This window comes from Zootoca vivipara, chromosome 13 (genome assembly GCF_965207765.1).
Source record: "Zootoca vivipara chromosome 13, rZooViv2.hap1.1, whole genome shotgun sequence".
NCBI classification, from domain to species: Eukaryota; Metazoa; Chordata; class Lepidosauria; order Squamata; family Lacertidae; genus Zootoca; species Zootoca vivipara.
In genome coordinates this window covers 373549-387095 of record NC_142596.1, presented here as the reverse complement: position 1 = coordinate 387095, position 13547 = coordinate 373549, and positions in this window count along the sequence as shown.

The window sequence follows — 13547 nt, the reverse complement described above, 5'->3', positions numbered from 1 at the left end:
ATAACTCCTATTTCCTTTCTGAATCTTTCCTCCATTTTCATTATTTCTAATTTTTTTATATATATTGCCAAGAGACAGTGTTGAATGCCTTTTCCGCATCTAGGAGTAATAGGGCCACCTTCCTCTCATTGTTTACTTCTACGAATTCTATTATATCCACAAAATTTCTCGTGTTATCTGATATCTGTCTTCCTGGAAGGAATCCTGCTTGGTTAGGATGTATAATTTCCTGTATGGCCTCTTTTAGTCTATTCGCTAGGGTGTTAGCAAATATCTTATAATCACTGTTTAAAAGCAAGATTGGTCTGTAGTTCGACATTGTCTCTGGGTCGCCTCCTTGCTTGGGGATAAGAGTTATGTATGCCTCTTTCCAAGAGTCGGGTATTTCCCCTTCCTCTAGGGCACTGTTCATTATTTCTTTTAAGGATGTTATCAGTGTTCCTGCCAATTTCTTGTAGTATTCTGATGGGAGGCCATCTGGACCTGATGTTTTGCTGGTTTTGATTTTTTTATTGCTTTTATAATTTCTATTTCTGAAATCGGACATTTAATTTTTGTAGTTCCACTTCCTTTGGGATTTTTTTGTTGTTATAAATACGGTACTTTTCCGTTTGTTCTTTTATTTCAATGTCTTTTTAATATAATTTTTCATAATATTTTACAAATTTCTTGGTTATCGTCGGGATCATCTATTAGTTTCTCTCCTACTTTAATTCTATTTATTTGTTTTTCGGCTTCTCTCTTTTTTAGTTGCCATGCTAGATATTTTCCAGGTTTGTTCGCAAATTCAAAATTATTTTGTTTAAGCAATCAGGTTCTTTTCTATTCCTTGTCCTATTTTACATTCATATTCAGTTTGCAGGAGCTTTATTTCTTTTCTTATGTTGTCACTGTCTGGTCACTTTGTTACCTCTTTTTCTTTTTTCCTTATTTCCTCCAATAATCTTTCTTTTTCCTTTTCCTTTTTCTTCCTCTCCACTTTATGAAATACCCCCGTATCACAGCCTTACTTGCATCCCAGATCATATTTATGTTACTATTCCCTTTCCTATTTAGCTCAAAGTATCCTTCCAGTTCTTTTCTTGCTCCTTCTAATATTTTTCATTTTTTAATAATTTCCATCTTCTTAGTCCTGTAACCCATTTTGGTTTAACTTCAACATTACTGGATTGTGGTTTCCTCACACTCCGTGCCGGACGTGCCTTGTTGGAGCTCCGAAAGAAGCTCCACAAAAAGCGGCTGCCTGAGGGGTCTTTGGGAAAATCCTGGGGTGAACCAGGATGAAAAAACTGCCTGCTGCGCCAAAAAGGGAACCACCGGAGCCTGCATCTTCAACGAGGTGAGACAATGGAGGGACCCAAGGCACTAGGCAGAGAACAACCCTAGGCAAGCAAGCCCTGAGATCCAAGGGAGCAAGGCGGGGGAATATCCATTGCAATAATCCCCCCAAATAAGGGGAAAGTCCACAAGAGAAAGAGAGAGAGAGAGAGAGAGAGAAGGGGAACAGTGGAAAAAAGTGTGGATACAACCAGCTGCGGCAACGGTCGGTTTTAAAATTTTATTATCCCCAAAAGGCGAGAGATGCATGGAGTTAATGTCGGGAGAGACGGAATGAGATAGACAAAGGAAGCCCTTCTGATTGTACAAATAATACCACGGGATTGCCTTACAAACATCAGTGAGAGAAGGAAGAAAGATAGAAGGAGAACTGCAGCCGTTTGTTTTCAATACAATGGACATTAAATCAAAAGGGAAAAGAACTGAGCAGTCAAGATCGCCAGCTTAAGGGAAAAGAAGGGAATAGGAGAAACGGGAAAAGGGAAAGGGGGGGAGATAAAGAGACATTAAAAGAAAAACGCGAACTACCTCTTTGATATTTCATGTGGCTAATGGATAAAAGCAGGAAAATGGAGTAACGTGTGCCTGAGATGGGCTGGGCCAATTAAGAGACAGGAAGAAAGAGCAGACAACGACACAAGGAGGGGCGGAGATAGAGGAAATAGATCGATAGCAGCAGGGAGATTATAATTAGACGCTCCCAAAAGAAGAAAACAGTGACACCTGGTGGTAAAGAAGAAATACAGAAAGACAGTGACTCTGGTTTTCTTTTTATTCTTTTTTTCTCTTTAGGGGGTCGTGTAGTCTAGTTAAAATATTTAAAAGATCTACAGTGGAACCTCGGTTTATGAACACCTCGGTTTATGAATTTTCGGTTTATGAACACCGCGGACCCATCTGGAACGGATTAATCCACTTTCCATTACTTTCAATGGGAAAGTTCGCTTCAGTTTATGAACGCTTCAGTTTATGAACAGACTTCCGGAACCAATTGTGTTCATAAACCGAGGTACCACTGTATATGATATTACATTACAGTGCTTTGTAGAAAGAACTGCTGCGGAGTATAGAGAGTCGAGAGTTGTGACTTACAGGGGGAGGAATTAAAGTGGAATTGCAATCTCCGCCATTTGGTTCTCAGGGGGTTTGGGGTTTTCTTTTCTGGAATTTTTTTTGTGGTTTTCTTTTCTCAATATTGGGAGCAATTTTTCACTGAGGGAGATTAAAATTTGGGAGTTGTAATTGTAATAACTTGGGAATAGCAATTTCCTCCAATTGGTTATTTGGGTAGATTTGCAACTTGCCTTTAAAAAAAATGAGATTAATATTCTACCAAGAAAGACTAAAAATTGGATAACAATGAAAGACATTGGGCTACACATCATTAATTTAAGGGAATATATGGCAGGCCATTTAAGGGAATATTAGTACTAGAGTATTTATCAAATAATAAGGTATCAGCAATCTTGAATCATATTGAAGGGGGGAATTGTGTTGGCTACATATAGCATAACATTTATACGGATATTGGAGAGCCTATAAGACAAATTACATGTCGCAAAACAAAAACACACAACCTAGGCCTTTATAACCACCAGGGAAGGAAAAGCTTGGGATAAGAACAAGAGATTGACCTGAGAGAACTTATACTAAGTTTGAAGGGGGATATAGGAGAAATGAGAAAAGAATTAAATAAGATGAAAAATGATATGAATGATAAAGTTAAGAGTTTAGAGGAAAAATTGGACAAAATGGGAACAAAAATGGAAGATAATGCCAAATCAATTACAGAATTGAAATCCCAAATGAAGGAAGTGTTAAAGGAAAATGAGGAGATAAAGAGAGAGGTAAATGATTTAAAATTAAAAGTGCAATATTTGGAAGAAGCCTCAACAAAATCAACAAAAGATTATAGAGAACACAAAAAAGAGAGTGAAAAGGTTAGAAAGGAAAATGAGGAGTTCAAAATAACACGAGAAGTGTTATGTATTGGTTTAATTTGTGTACATGAGTTCCTCTGCTAGTCCTGTAACTACCTTTCCCGCTCCAGGGCGATTCAAATGGGTGCGGTGACAGTTGCTATTGGTTAACTTGTTAGCACAATTTGGATCCTCACTCTGATAGGGTCCCGCCAAAATCTAAATGTATCCTTTCCCCAACCCCTGCTCCTGAGAGTATAAAAGGAGCTCACCCTTTCTCTCCAGTTAGTCAAGATTCCTACTGCAATAAAGAAGACTGTTCTTGTTATAATTGACTCCTAGCAGTTCCTTGCTAGTATGCTGAATCACTATTCTGAGCTGACTTCACGAAGAGCTGAAATCACACTCACAACATAACAACTGGCGACGAAGGTGGGATCGGAATTCTGAGGCTGCAAGCAGACATTCCCTTGGCCCAGGTTCTGAGTTCGAGGGTTGAGTAACGAGATCTGCTGTTCACGCTCAAGCCCTCACTGACTAGCATCAGTCAACCTGACCAGCCGCGGAATGGAGGTTGTCAGAGTGTTGGAAACCTTCCAGCTCAGCTCTCCACACAAATGGGAGGATTATGTAGAGCGGTTCGAGTTCTATGCAACAGCAAAGGGTATTACGGACGCTGCCAATAAGCGGGCCATGTTTCTCTGTTGTTGTGGCCCAGAGACCTTCGAGCTAGCAAAGGCACTGCTGTCGCCGGTTAAACTACAGGATGCCCCTTTGACAGACATCATAGCCAAAATGGCTAGTCATCTGGCTCTGACCGCAACCAAGATGTCCAGGTGGGTCGATTTCTACAAACGGCAGCAGCAAGCAGGGGAGCCCACAGCGACGTTCCTAGCTGAGCTCCAGAAGCTTGCACAGCATTGTGGGTTCTCCAACCTCGAGGAAAGCCTGAGAGACCATTTTGTCTGTGGCCTCAGTAGCAGCAAGGCCCGCCGCCGCATCATTGAGAAAGAAGAGGTCACCCTTGCCTCCGCTCTGCAGGAAGCCATTGCCACAGAAGCCACGGAGAAGGAAGAGTCTGTTGATGTACTCAAGCCAGCAAAATCACTGTTGAACACCACCCATTTCACGGGAGACCCTGTAGCCAGTCCAGACCAGAGTCCTGTGCGAGGGGTTGAGTTGGTCCGCCAGAGTACCACGGCATCCAAAAGCCGCCGCCCCGCTTGTGCTGGCTGTGGGGGAAACCACGACAGGAAAAATTGCCGTTTTCGTGACGTCACGTGCCGGGCATGTGGCCGGCTGGGCCACCTTGCAAGGGTCTGTCGTTCTGCCACCTCTGATTCTGCAGTGTCCCCGAGATCTTCACACCGCAAATCTGCATCCAGCACTCACCTCGTCGATGACTGCAACTACCTCACCGTAATAAATGGGAAGACTGTACCCTTCCCCGCACAGGAGAAGACAACCATCCAGGTCCAGATTAAAGGGCATCCCTGCGACATGGAAGTGGACTCCGGATCAGGATTTTCCATGGTCTCCAACCGAACCGACCGTGCCTTCTTTCCGGGAGGTAAGTTTCCCTTATTGGAGACTTTTCCAGTCACGCTGCATTCATACACGGCAGGCCGTATCTCAATTTTGGGAATGTGCTCCGTCAAGGTACAATTCAGAGCCAGGACGGCCGTACTGAAGCTTGTGATTGCTAAGACCAAAACAAATCAGGAAGAGAGTGAGGAAAGCGACTAAAAGCAGAAGGAAACAAAAAATAAATAAAGCAAATACACGGCAAGGCAATATATTCAAATTTATATGTTTTAACAATTTAAGCAAATTAAGATGATTTTAATTTTTTTGACATGGATTAAATGACAAAAATAAAAGGAATAAAGTAGAACACATATTAAGTAAACAAAGGAATGATATTGTGTGTTTGCAGGAAACACATGTAACCAGAGAACATAAAAGAGTGTTGATCAATGCTAAAATAGGAACAACAACAACAAAATTGTATTGCATTAGCTGGTTGACCATAGCACATAAAGGATCCAGGCGGTATCAAATACACTGGATGTGAGGGACAGAAGTTACAGGCAGGTCCCTCCCATCTTAAGTAGCAGCTCGTCTCCCAGTGCGAGTGCTAGTGGAGAGGGAGAGGTCTCCAGCGGAGACTCAGGATGTGGTGACCGAGGCTCTGGCAAGGTAGCGGAGCCCATGCCCAGTGTGGAAGTGGGAGGCAAGGGAAGAAGGCCGATCTCGCCGACCCCGGAATTGCGTAGGAAACGACGGGGGCGGAGATTCAGTATGCCTAGACTACTTTGCTGGAAGAAAATGCGCGAATCTCCATTTGGAGGTTCTGACCCCTAACTGACAACATGTACATAGTACTGTTCTGCACTGTAAATAATCAGCACTAAATAAAAGGATGAAAAGACAACGCTTTGAGGAGTCGTTACTCTAGAGTAGCCGCTACCGCGTCTGTGACAGCAACCTCCAAATCTCTCTGGCTACTTTGGAGTTGCCGCGATGAGCGTGCAAGAGACGGAACGATGGCGGCAGGAGGCTGAGAAAGCGCAGCAGGAGTTGCAGAACCTGGCAGCGCAGGCCCAGCAGCAGTTGAATGCCGTCAAAGAGGAATCGCGCAGAACGCAGGAGGAGCTACAGAAACTAGTGGAGCAGGTGAGAGCGAAAGACGAAACCGAGAGGCAGCTGAGGGTCATGGTGGCAGAACTGCAAAACAAATTGGATGCAGAGAAAGCAGCGAGAGGTGGGGGGATGCCCCAGCCACAGATGCTACCAGTTAGGAGGGGGCAAGCCCTAGTGACAAAGTTTAATGGAGACCCCAAAGAGTATCTAGGATTTGAGACTGAGATTAATTATGCACTGGAACTGCATGACGCGGAGTTTCCGGATGATGCGCACAGAGTCTCTTATATCGTGGAACATTTGACAGGAGGCGCAAGAGAATGGGTCAGGCCGTTAATCGCGTCAAAAAATCCATGCATGAAGAATGTAAAACAATTCTTAGAAGCATTAAAAGTCATGTATGCTAGCGACAGTGAGATGGAGGCTACTAAGGAGGAGCTTCACAATTTGACGCAGGGGGAAATGACGGTCCGAGAATTCTGGGCAAAGTTTACCATGCTGGTGCACAAACGGGTGGGATCTGCAGAGTGACCCAGTGCAGTCTGCGTTCTACCTGGGGTTGCACGCGGACGTGAAGGATGAACTCTCAAGGGGGGCAAAGCCACGGAGCATGGACGAATTGAGTAAAGCAGCATTAGCGGTGGGGGTGAGACAAGAATCCCGGTGGAACGACAAACAGGCGACGCGCGCAGCTCGACCTTGGTTCTCACGCTCGCAGGAGAGACCGCATCACCAGCCCCCACCCCAGGCCCCACGCCAAGCCCCGCCCAGGGCCGTCCCAGATCCGGAACCCATGCAAATTGATGGAGCGCGCACGGGCTTTTCAAACCCCCAGCGGCGGGAAAACGCAAAGAAGGAAGGGGCGGGAACTGCTTCCTCTGCAACTCCCCTAGCCACCTGGTCAGAAGCTGCCCCCACCGCAGGGAATGGCAAGGGAGGGCAGGAACGGTTGTTCCCTCCCCAACTGAGTCCGCACAGACGCAGGGAAACGAGACAGCCTGGCTGCAGGAGATAAGGGGCTGCAGCCAGGCGCAGGCAACGAACGACAGCCCCAACCCACCCACCCGTGCACAACAGAGCAACGCCAGCCCACCCACACACACCCCAGAGCAGGGGTGGTTCTAGAAGTGACTCTTACACTCCCAAATGGGTACCCACTGACAGTTTTGGGTCTAATTGACAGCGGAGCATCTGCCAACTTTTTTTCGAGGGAATTTGCAGAAGCACACCAGATCCAACTTCTGCAGCTGGACTTTCCCCTGCACGTCTCCACCATTGACGGCAGGGAGTTGCTGGGAGGGGCCATCACCCACCAACCCCCCCCCATGAGAATGATGGTGGGAAGGCACTCGGAGACGCTAGCATTCAATGTCACCACCATCTCAGACCCCCCCATCGTGCTGGGAATGAGCTGGCTGGCACGCCACGACCCGTCCATCAGTTGGCACCAGAGATGCATCACGTTTGGGTCTGACTTTTGTCTGGAACACTGCATGCAGCGCCAACAAGGGGAGGGGCCACCAATAGCCACGGTGGCCACCATGCACGTCAAGGAGGGGGGGAGGCAATCCCCAAACCGTATTGGGACCTGCAGGAGGTCTTTAGTGAAGCGGAGTCCGACCACCTAGAATCATAGAATTATAGAATCATAGAATCATAGAGTTGGAAGAGACCACAAGGGCCATCCAGTCCAACCCCCTGCCAAGCAGGAAACACCATCAAAGCATTCCTGACAGATGGCTGTCAAGCCTCTGCTTAAAGACCTCCAAAGAAGGAGACTCCACCACACTCCTTGGCAGCAAATTCCACTCTTACTGTCAGGAAGTTCTTCCTAATGTTTAGGTGGAATTTTCTTTCTTGTAGTTTGAATCCGTTGCTCCGTGTCCGCTTCTCTGGAGCAGCAGAAAACAACCTTTCTCCCTCCTCTATATGACATCCTTTTATATATTTGAACATGGTTATCATATCACCCCTTAACCTTCTCTTCTCCAGGCTAAACATACCCAGCTCCCTAAGCCGTTCCTCATAAGGCATTGTTTCCAGGCCTTTGACCATTTTCGTTGCCCTCTTCTGGACACGTTCCAGCTTATCAGTATCCTTCTTGAACTGTGGTGCCCAGAACTGGACACAGTACTCCAGGTGAGGTCTGACCAGAGCAGAATACAGTGGTACTATTACTTCCCTTGATCTAGATGCTATACTCCTATTGATGCAGCCCAGAATTGCATTGGCTTTTTTAGCTGCTGCATCACACTGCTGACTCATGTCAAGTTTGTGGTCTACCAAGACTCCTAGATCCTTTTCACATGTACTGCTCTCAAGCCAGGTGTCTCCCATCCTGTATTTGTGCCTTTCATTTTTTTTGCCCAAGTGTAGTACTTTACATTTCTCCTTGTTAAAATTCATCTTGTTTGCTTTGGCCCAGTTGTCTAATCTGTTAAGGTCATTCTGAAGTGTGATCCTGTCCTCTGGGGTGTTAGCCACCCCTCCCAATTTGGTGTCATCTGCAAACTTGCTCAGGATGCCCTCAAGCCCATCATCCAAGTCATTGATAAAGATGTTGAACAAGACTGGGCCCAAGACAGAACCCTGTGGCACCCCACTAGTCACTACTCTCCAGGATGAGGAGGAGCCATTGATGAGCACCCTTTGGGTTCGGTCAGTAAGCCAGTTACAAATCCACTGAATGGTAGCATTGTCTAGCCCACATTTTACCAGCTTCTTTACAAGAATATCATGGGGCACCTTGTCAAAGGCCTTGCTGAAATCAAGATAGGCTACATCCACAGCGTTCCCTTCATCTACCAGGCTTGTAATTCTGTCAAAAAATGAGATCAGATTAGTCTGACATGACTTATTTTTCAGGAACCCATGCTGACTTTTAGTGATCACAGAGTTTCTTTCTAGGTGCTCACAGACTGTTTGCTTAATGATCTGCTCTAGAATCTTTCCTGGTATTGATGTCAGGCTGACTGGGCGGTAATTGTTTGGGTCCTCTCTTTCCCCCTTTTTGAAAATAGGGACAACATTTGCCCTCCTCCAGTCTGCTGGAACTTCGCCTGTTCTCCAGGAATTTTCAAAGATTATTGCCAGTGGTTCTGAAATCACCTCTGCCAGTTCTTTTAATACTCTTGGATGTAGTTCATCTGGCCCTGGAGACTTGAATACATCTAAACTAGCCAAGTATTCTTGTACTACCTCCTTACTTATTCTGGGCTGTGTTTCCCCTGCTGAATCATCTGCTCCATATTCTTCAGGTCGGGCGTTGTTTTCTTTCTTGGAGAAGACTGAGGCAAAGAAGGCATTGAGGAGTTCTGCCCTTTCTCTGTCCCCTGTTTGCATTTCACCATCTTCTCCTCTGAGTGACCCCACTGTTTCCTTGTTTTTCCTTTTGCTACGGACATACCCATAAAAGCCCTTTTTGTTGCTTTTAACCTCTCTAGCGAGCCTGAGTTCATTCTGTGCTTTAGCTTTTCTGACTTTGTCTCTACACGTGCTGGCTATATGTTTGAATTCCTCTCTGGAGATTTCCCCCCTTTTCCATTTTTTGTACATATCCCTTTTAAATCTTAACTCAGTCAAAAGTTCTTTAGATAGCCAGCCTGGCTTCTTTAGGCACCTTCCATGTTTCCGTCTCATTGGTATTGCCTGAAGTTGTGCTTTTAATATCTCCCTTTTAACAAACTCCCAACCATCATGAACTCCCTTCCCTTTTAGTATTACTGTCCATGGGATTTCACCCAGCGTTTCCCTAAGTTTTCTGAAGTCGGCTTTCTTAAAGTCTAGAATTTGGACCTTAGTATGCTTGGTTGCTCCTTTCCGCTGGATAATAAACTCCAGAAGAGCATGGTCACTCCCACCTAATGATCCTGCCACTTCTACCCCACTAACCAAGTCATCACTATTGGTTAGGACCAGATCTAAAATGGCTGATCCTCTTGTTGCTTCTCCCACTTTCTGGACAATGAAGTTGTCTGCAAGGCCAGTGAGGAATCTGTTCGACCTTATGCTCTTGGCTGAGTTTGACATCCAACAAATATCAGGATAGTTGAAATCCCCCATTACTACTATCTCACTTCCTTTGGAATGCTTGGCCATCTGTTCCAGGAAGGCATCATCTGTGTCCTCAGTTTGGCTTGGGGATCTATAGTAAACTCCCACAATGAGATCACTGTTGTTTTTCTCTCCCTTAATTTTGACCCAGATACTCTCAATTTGGCTTTGAAGTTTTAAATCCTGGATCTCTTCACAGGTATACATATCCCTAACATATAAAGCTACTCCTCCTCCTTTCCTGTTTGGTCTATTTCTCTTAAATAGATTGTATCCCTCTATTACTACATTCCAGTCATGAGACTCATCCCACCAGGTTTCAGTGATGCCTATTATGTCATATTTAGTTTGCTGTACCAAGAGCTCAAGTTCATCTTGTTTATTTCCCATGCTCTGTGCATTAGTATACAGACATTGAAGACCGTTGATCATTCCCCCATGTCTCTTATTTAAGGATATTTTTGTCCCACCACTAGGTCTGCATGCTGCTTGCTCCATTTGGTCCTTGACATTTGGATGATCATCTTCAGCATTTGATAGACTCCTACCTTCAGGACCACTGTCTCCCTCCCCCACATAAGTCAGTTTAAAGCCCTCCTGATGAGGTTTTTGAGTTTTGAGTTTTGTGGCAAAAACATTCCTCCCAACTTTTGTGAGGTGCAGTCCATCACTTGCCAGAAGTCCATCTTCAAGAAACTGCACCGCACAGGTCGTTTGACTGTCAGATCAACCTGGTGCCAGGGGCCACGCTACCCCCAGCGAAGCTGTACTCCATGTCGGATCAGGAACTGGAGGAGCTGCATGCGTTCATCGACAAGAACCTCAAGCGGGGGTTCATTCGAGAAAGCAAGGCAGCAGGGGGCAGCCCAGTCTTCTGGGTGGACAAAAAGGACACGTCACAGCGCCGCCTGGTGGTGGACTTCAGAAGGCTGAACAGCATGACAGAACCGGTGGCCTTCCCAATGCCCAGAGTGCAGGGGCAAGATCTTCACCAAGCTCGACCTGCGGGGGGCGTACAACTTGATCAGGATCCGGGAAGGCAATGAGTGGAAAACCACGATGTTCACGCCGCTCGGTTCTTTTGAATATCTGGTGATGCCCTTTGGATTGCAAGGAGGCTCAGCTTGCTTCCACGTCCTGGGGTCCCTCCTCTTCAAGAACTGCTTGGTCTTTTTAGATGACATCCTTATTTATTCCAATGACCCCGTGCAGCATGTGAAGGATGTCAGGGAGGTCTTGCAGCGCCTGAAGGAGCACCACCTATATGTGAAGCTGGAAAAGTGCAGATTTCACACCAAGGAGGTAGACTTCCTGGGCTACAAGCTGTCCACGAGGGGCTAGCGATGGACAAGGACAAGGTGCAGGCCATCCTGGACTGGCACAGCCCCAGGACTCGCAAGGATGCCCAACGCCTACTGGGCTTTGCCAACTTCTACAGGAAGTTCATCAAAAACTTCTCCCGCGTCACGGCTCCCATCACAGACTGCCTGAGAGGCAAACAGAAGTTCAGGTGGACACCGGAGGCGCAAGCAGCGTTCGAGGGCCTCAAGAGAGTGTTCGCCTCCGACCAGAACTTGTTCCACGTGGTGCAGAACTTGTTCCACGTGGTGGTGAAATATTGAAGGCCCAAATGGAGAACATTCCAACAAGAAATAAAAGGGGAAGGCATCTAAGAAACAGATGTGGCTGTATAAGAAATGGAAGAAAGAGGAAATTACAAAGGAGGAGTATACACAAGTAGCCAACAGTTGCAAGGGGGAAGTCAGACTGGCTAAAGCTCAGAATGAGCTCAGGCTTGCAAGAGAGGTTAAAAATATTTTTTTAAGGCTTCTTTGTCTATGTCTAAAGTAAGAGGAAGAACAAGCAAGTGGTAGGTCCTCTGCATGGAGAAACGGTCTTGGGGGACTACTCTGCACTTATTTTGCCTCTGGCTACACCCAAAAGGAAAGTGATGCCCAACCTGGTGATAACAGAATACATGAGGTAAGTCTGCTTACCTAAAATGGTCAGGCGGCATGGCAGCGTGGCCACGGGCCTGGTCAGTGATCCAGCAGCCAACTGGGGAGGACTGCAGGCCTGCCTGCAGACTGACCTTTGGCAAGCAAGCTTGGGCCTGGGGATTTCCCAGGGAGCAGGCCCAACCAGCCCATGGGTCTTGCTAGGATCCACTCCCTGGGGAATAAATTGAGATGAGCACAGCACTCCTCAATTTTTTCTATTAGATCTCCCACCCTCACCATTTTCATATGTTTTTCTTTCATGCTAAGACCTTACTTAGGGATGTGGGACACAGGTGGCGCTGTGGGTTAAACCACAGAGCCTAAGGCTTGCTGATCAGAAGGTCGGTGGTTCGAAACCCCGCAACGGGGTGAGCTCCCATTGCTCAATCCCAGCTCGTGCCAATCTAGCAGTTTGAAAGCACATCAAAGTGCAAGTAGATAAATAGGTACCATGTTGGACAGTGTTCTTGAAGCTACAAACATGAGTTTGACCAAACTGCGGGAGGCAGTGGAAGACAGGAGTGCCTGGCGTGCTATGGTCCATGGGGTCACGAAGAGTCGGACATGACTAAACGACTAAACAACAACAACAACAGCGGGAAGGTAAACGACGTTTCCGAGTGCTGCTCTGGTCCGCCAGAAGCGGCTTTGTCATGCTGGCTACATGACCTGGAAGCTGTATGCCAGCTCCCTAGGCCAATAACGCGAGATGAGCGCCGCAACCCCAGAGTCGGTCACAACTGGACCGAATTCAGGGGTCCCTTTACCTTTTAAGACCTTACTATGGACATTGTCGGCTGCTGGGCAGGGATTTTTCCACTTGGCAAATTGGCACCAGCCATTTGGTTTTCACCTACCTCATAGCAATTGTCACAACTTTGTGAGGTTAGGCATTGAGTAACCTCTAATTGGTTGGAGGGGAGGTTGTAACCTTTGCCTCTCCCTCCTCTGTTAAAGGGATCTGTGAGGTGTTGCTTGTGTCCCACGCCTAGACGGGCTAGGGCCATAGAACTCCAGTGGGGACCCTATTTTATGTAGGTCATAGGACCCCCCCCCCATGTTGTGGTTTCCCCTTAGATACATTCCCAGCAGATGGGTTGGAGTTAATTTAATGGCTTCACCCAATGCCCCTGCCAAACCTTTCACATCTGTATCCAATAAAGTTGTGGCCTATTTGAACCCAACATCTATATTCTGCTGCCTTGTATGGTTATTTCATAACATAGGGAGTAACTGGGCCATGGGGCTTTGGTACAAAAGGAGGGAGCTGCAGCCTAAGATAGGAAAAGAGGTAGTAAGGGAACACCTAGCTACTCCAGGGCCTGATGAGCTTGAGGATGTAATCTCTGCAAGGGTGTAGCGGGGGGCAGGGGGGGCAGGAATCAAGTAAAACAATATAAATACTTAACTGACCAATCATGTTGGTTCTGCCCCCCCCCCAACAAAAGTTCTGACTACACCCATACTCAGAGCCTTCATCTATGATTTTTGAGAATTCTTGGAGAACAGGTGAGGTCCCTGCAAACTGGAGGCAGGCAAATGTTTTCCCCATCTTCAAAAGGGGGGCGGCGGAGAAAACCCAGTAACTACCGAC